The 6,615-nt window shown below is 40.6% G+C and overlaps 1 pseudogene; it reads left to right on the forward strand.

The window, feature by feature from the left end:
* The first annotated feature begins 6,029 nt into the window (after window positions 1-6,029).
* Window positions 6,030-6,409, forward strand: LOC131905942 (signal transducer CD24-like; annotated as a pseudogene).
* The last annotated feature ends 206 nt before the right edge of the window (window positions 6,410-6,615 follow it).

Consider the following 6,615-nt stretch of genomic DNA (forward strand, 5'->3'; position numbering starts at 1 on the left):
TCACTTGGTCTTTATCTAACAAGAGTTTCCCTTCCCTTTCATGTAAGTCAAGTGTCTTAGAATGCACGCATCCCATGGTGATGCACAGGGACTCTGATACAGGGTCGTACTCTGTGTGCACTCTATTGCTCTGGAGGTAGCCATACTGAGTGCCCACTCTCTCTTTGACAAACCTTACTTGTTCCCTCTTTCTTTGTATCTTACTGAGTTCTTGTTGAAGAGGACATAAGACCCAGGAGATACCAGTAACAAAACAAAGACAGAAAATGCAGTCATATTTGAAGAAATTATGCCTAAAAATGTTTCAAACTTTAGGAAAAGCTTTCATAGACAACTAAGAAGCTTAATGAACTGGAGGTAGATTAAACTCAGGGACTGGAGCTTTGGCACATCATGAGCTATTAATAGCCCAAAGCGAAGGGAGAGTGTTGAAAATAGCAAGAGAAAAGCAAGTTGCCGTGGACTCGGGATCTCCAGTGTAATCAGCACTGACAATTGACTTCTGATAAGGATGCCTTGAAATTTCCTTGGAGGACAAAAAAGACTTTTCAACAAACAGTACCGGAATAAATGGATACACACACTCAAAAGAATAAAGATGGTATCTGGTCACACACTATATATAAAAAAAACTAGCTCAAAATGGATCAAAAACATAATTAAAAGATCTACAATTATAAAGGTCTTGGAAGAAAATGAAAGTATAAAGAAATTCTTGTGACTTCAGGTTAGAAAATGACTTCTAGTTCATTACCATTAAGGAAAAAATAGATAAGTTTACTCAAAAAAAAGATAAATACAAAGAAAAGCATAGATAAGTTTACAAAGAAAAAAGTTATTAATCATTAAAATTTTTGTGCTTCAGAAGACACTATGAAGGAAGTAGCTCTTCTTGCCATCTTTCCATGACACCATAATGGTGAGCACAAATGCCCTGATAGATATTCTCTGGAGCATCACCAAAGCTGAGAAGGAGGTAAATGCCAGGTTCTTATCCAGCCACACTTCAAAGTCAGCTTCTCGTTTTTTAACTGTGATGATGGAGCATTGGTGAATTTTAACTCACTGGTGATCACACAGTTGAGAAAATCATCACAAGCCTCACAGGCAGCTTAAACAAGTGTGAGGTGATGAGTCCCAACCCAAAGACCTAGAAAAATGCCACCGTGACCTGCTGCTGTCACATCTATTTTTTTTTTCATTGTTCTGACAACCAGAGCCAGTATCATGGACCACAAAGAAGCAAGACAAAAACATACAGAAGAGAAAATCTTGGGATTCCTTTTCTGAGGGTGTGCAACATATGTGTAGATAAGCGCCTCATTGGGGAAAAAGAAAGTGAAACAATAATTCACAGAATGGGAGAAAACACGTGCAAATTGTAGAGTTGATAAGCCTAACATCTAGATTATTATACAAAGAAGTATCGCCACTCAACAGTAGGAAACAAAATTATCTGAATACAAAAATGAGTAAAAGAACTAAACAGACATTTATATAGGAAGATATAAAAAGGGCCAAACAAGTTCATAAGAAGAGGCATAATATCCCGTTCTTAATGGAAAGTGTGAATCAAAACTGCAGTGAGCTACCACTTCAAACCTACCAAGTTGCCTCTAATCACAGAAACAGGCAATGTGGGGAAATTGGAATCGTCATTCTCTGCTGGAGAGGATGTAAAACGGTAATGGTTGTCTTGCAAAAACCGAGGCACTTCTTTAAAAAGTTGATTGCAAGCTGAGTATAGGATCCAGCACTTACACCCATAGACAATATGTGATATATATATACAAAAATATGTTCATGGCAGCATAAAATATAAAAAAGATTGGATGATTCAATGGTCATCAGTCAGTCAATGAGTCAATGGGCTGATAGCTGTGTGTTCATATACAGTAGAATAAAATTCAGCCATAAAAAGCCATTGGACCAGACTACACCATAGATGAACCCGGCAAGCTTTTTTTTTTTCATTTTTTTTTATTTATTTATTTATTTATTTATTTATTTATTTATTTATTTATTTTTCTATTGTCAGCTTGATACAGTACAAATTCTTATCCTAACAGTGAAATGTTTCACTGAGACTTGCCCAGTGATTGAGTAAAACCAAAACTTATTATAAGCCACAGTCATCCTAGGGTCCCCTCTGCTATGTAGCCTCCCTGGTTCCGTGGGTTGCAGTCTGAAGACAGCAAAAAGGATACACAATGTGTGTATTCTTTTATATGCAAAGTGCCTGATAGTAAACCCATAGAGGCAGAGAGTATACTATGGGTCATCATAGTTTAATGGGGAAAGTAGCTTCCTTTGAGGACAAAGGAATGTTCTGGAATTAGAGGGCAGTGGTATTTGCACAACTATTTTAATATATGAAAAAATATTGATTGCACACTTCAAAAGAACAAATGCTATCCTATGAATCATGTCTTAGCTAAAATAAAATAGAATGAAAATTGAGCATCCGCAGTATTTTTCGGTCATTGTTATAGACTTGGATTTCGGTTGGGGTAGTTTGGGTTTGTTTTTATATATGTGTGTAGATTTTCTATGCCACATGCTGGCCCTTGAGCAGATGTGTGTCCTTATTCTAAATGTTCCTCTAGGGAGTTGCAGAGCAGTTCAGAAAGGAAATTTACATAATAATCTGCTTGCTTCAGAGGAGGAGACATAAAGAGAGGCTGAACTTCACAGAGCTCAACCTTCCCTGGCCCAGGAAATTCCACATTGACTCACACATCGGAAAAAGGGAGATGGAGACCTCTTTCTTCATCATCCAAGAGTAAAGAGAGTGGCAGCACATGCCTGTGAGATGGAGGCAGGAGGATCAGGAGTTTAAGGCTATTCTTGGTTATAAAGAAAGTTCAAGGCCAGCCTAGGATACAGGAAACCCTGACCAAAAAAATAATGGGGGGTGGAGGAGTAGAGGGGGGTGGTGGAGAATGTAAAACCACCATATTTTTTTAAGCACCTCTTGTGAAAATCTTAAAGTATAGTAGTCCTCACATGAATCTGCTGTGTAAACCATGATGCAAGACTTCTATAAACAGCAGGGGAGATGGTGGGTCTACATTTGGGATGTAGGTATTAGGGTCAATGCTTTAAGTCAATGGTTCTCAACTTTCCTAATGTTCCAGCCCTTTAATGCAGTTCCTCATGTCGTGGTGACCCCCCAATCATAAAATTATTTTTGCTGCTACTTCATAACTGTAATTTTGCTACTCTTATGAATCATAATGCAAATATGTTTGGAGATAGAGGTTTGCCAAAAGGGTCAGGACCCACAGATTGAGAGCCACTACTTTAGGAGGAAACAAGACTAGCATCAGTCAGCAAACCTTGGCCAGAGGGAGACACAGCTCCCATTTGTCTGTGTACTTGCTGCTACTGTCTTGGCCTAGTACTTCGTGTGGTTAAGCCATTTGAAGACACTCCCAGAAAGCAAGGGAAAGGGTTCCTGCAAGGCCACTGATGAGCTCTGAAACCACTGAGGGAAGGACTTTCCAGCTAGGCAAGCAAGCAGCATGTTCAGGGAGAGGGCACGAAGGAGTCAAGGCTCAATAAACCAGAGGAATGACATTTTATTGTGTGATATTTTTGCACTGAGTCCCTTAAGTTTTCTAAGAGGAAAAAAAATCACCTTTATTAAATGTTAAACTATGGCCTTCTCGTTTCTTTAAAATGTGAACTAGTAAAAGTACGTCTGCCTCATTCTTTCAATAATTGGGGGAAAGTAATTAGCGCCCATGACACCAGTATCATGGAGAGCAATACCAGGGCCTTGGGGAAGCAGAGCAATGCCTGTGGAGGGTAGTAGAATAGTCCTCTCCACAAGGGGCTCCTCCCAACCCACAGCAGAACTGGAGAATCCAGTCTCTTTTTGCTAATAGAACCAATTGCTTTTCCTATGGAATCCATTGAAAGAAGAAATCCAAGAGGGGTCTAGATATATGGCCCAATGGGTAAGAGCACTGTGGGGTGCAGTTTAGGGCCTAACACCACATACAAAGCTAAATGTGACCAAGCATATGTGTAACCCGAATACTGTGGGATGGAGATAGCATGGCTGGAGCTTTGCTTGCCACCAACCTAGCTCCAGTTTCAGTGAGAGACGCTGTCTCAAAGAAATAAGGCAGAGAGTGATACATCAGGGCACCCAACATCCAAGAGAGAGAGAGAGAGATCCAAGAGTGCTAAGATACACTTGCTAATATCAGAAAATGAAATCTTCTCCAGGAAATGACATTTTAAACATTCTTGATTTCTTTTATTCCCACCCCAAAATACATATTCTAAACAACATCACATTTAAGTCCTGATCTTGTCATGATTACTGAAACCAGGTACCAATGCTATGACTGTCTTACCTGCCACCATTACAGTGCAGTCCATGGAACTACTCCACTTTTTCATGACATTGATTTGTACAGCCCTTTCTCCTTCCTGAATGCCAGGTAACCCAGCCAGCCCCAGTCATCTTCATCTCAGTTTCTGTTGTGCGGAGCACACACTGAGAGCCCAGGAAACACTTGGGGACTAAAGAAACAAGTGAGTGCCCTGTGGCACTAAAGAGACCAGTTGAGATGACGTCATTTGAAAAATCAGTGGGTTTCTCCTCCTTTAACCAGAAGTGTCTTAGGGTAGAAATTCCAAATCCACCTTCCACCTTTGTGCTTTTTCTAGTTCTTCTTTTCCCTTTCTTCTCTCTAGCTTTGTCCTTGGGATAGTGGTCAAAGCCGAAGCATGCTTTCTCTGACACTTTGCTTTCTCAGATTTCTCTGAAATCTTGACCCCTTGAACTGTGTGGCTGCTTGCCCACCTCCATGCCTACCTGAAAAGGCATAGATTTTTCTCCTTCTCCCTCCTCCAAGTAGCTGCCAGGACTTACAGCTTGCCTGCCCTGTTGCTTTTCTCTCAAACTCTAATAAATTGAGCTTTGAACTTCAGAAAATAAAAACAGAAAGAAGAGATTTAAAAGAAAAACTCAAGGATATGGTTGTGCACACTCAGCCCGGGAAGCAGGGGAGCCTAGTTCTATTTCCAGGTCCAGAAAACAAGCTGCAGGACCTGGTCAAGGACTTACCACTGACCACAGTGTCTGTTTGCTGTGGAACAATCTTTTTGTACACTATGAATATTTGTTACTCTCATTGATTTAATAAAGGGCTAAATGGCCAATAACTAGGCATGTAGAGGTTAAGGGGAACTTATGGACAAAAAGAGAGCATGAGATAGAGGACAGCAAAGTCACCAGTGAGACACAGAAGAAGCAGGAGATGAACATGCCATGCTGAAAAAAGGTACTGCCACATGGTAGAGCATAGATAAGAATTATGGGTTAATTTAAGTTGTAAGAGCTAGTGGGTAACAAGTCTAAGCTATTGATCAAGCATTTATAATTAATACTAAGTCTCTGTGTCAATTATTGGGGAGCTGGCAGTCCCAATGAAAAACCCCACCTACATCTATTATCTATAAAAATTAGCAAAAATGAGGCAGTAGAACAAAGGGGTCTCTAAGGAAGTAATCAGTTCCAGCATCCGAAGAATCTCATAAGCACTCAAGTCAGTGAAGTGCCATCTTCATGAAGCATTTTACAAGATAGGTGGATGCTCGTTTGCATATGAGAAGAATGCCGTTATTTATGGTGTGCATAGAGTCTAAGCTCCAAATCAGTATTAATATGCTGCCTAATGATTTAATTATGTAGATATCTAAATTAAGCAGCTTGCTTACCACACTTTGTCCATTAGGAAGATAGAGAGGCATTTGGTCTCTGTAGTAACCTCTACTCCAAGGGCATGGAGAAAGAGCAAATCTCAGAATGGGTTCTATGCAAATGAAAAGAGTGAATCATTTTCATATACTCTAAGTTGGGATCAACATATATAACATTCCTGATGATAACCAGGTTTTCTCTTCGTTTAAAAAAAAAAATGCTGCCCCACCTTGCCTGTGCCTGCATGAGCCGAGCAGATCTCCACGCACCGAACATCCAGAGAGTCGTGCCACGCACCAACCAAGCAGACATGGGCAGAGCGATGGGGGCCAGACTGGGGCTGGGGTTGCTGCTTCTGGCACTGCTCCTGCCCACACAGATCTATTGCAACCAAACATCTGTTGCACTGTTTTCAAGTAACCAGACTATCTCTACTGCCCCAAATCCAACTAATGCCACCACCAAAAGCAGGTGACAGTGCCTTGCAGTCAACGGCGGGTCTCCTTGTGGTCTCACTTTCTCTTCTACATCTCTACTGTTAGAGACTCGGGCCAAGAAACGTCTCTACTTCCCCATCTTCTAGACCCACCCCAATGGTAACTACAAGTCCAGTGTGACCCAGAAGAAACAGGCCCACATCAAATCTGCTATTACCACCCCTCAACAGAAAACCTTGAGAATTCATGTGAAGGATGTGACAGATGTTGAATGCCAATATTGAATCTGCTGGAGTTTTATGTTCAAGATGAAGAGTGATAACATCTGAAGTTGACATGATTTCCTTGAATGTGACTTAAGAAACGTGGACATTTAAAACTGTAACTTGAAATCAAGCATAGGCTTTATGTAGAGATAAAGATGAGATGTAGGATGGAGATTGTTTTCATTGGCTCATT

The sequence above is a fragment of the Peromyscus eremicus genome, chromosome 3 (assembly GCF_949786415.1).
Source record: "Peromyscus eremicus chromosome 3, PerEre_H2_v1, whole genome shotgun sequence".
Taxonomy (NCBI): Eukaryota; Metazoa; Chordata; class Mammalia; order Rodentia; family Cricetidae; genus Peromyscus; species Peromyscus eremicus.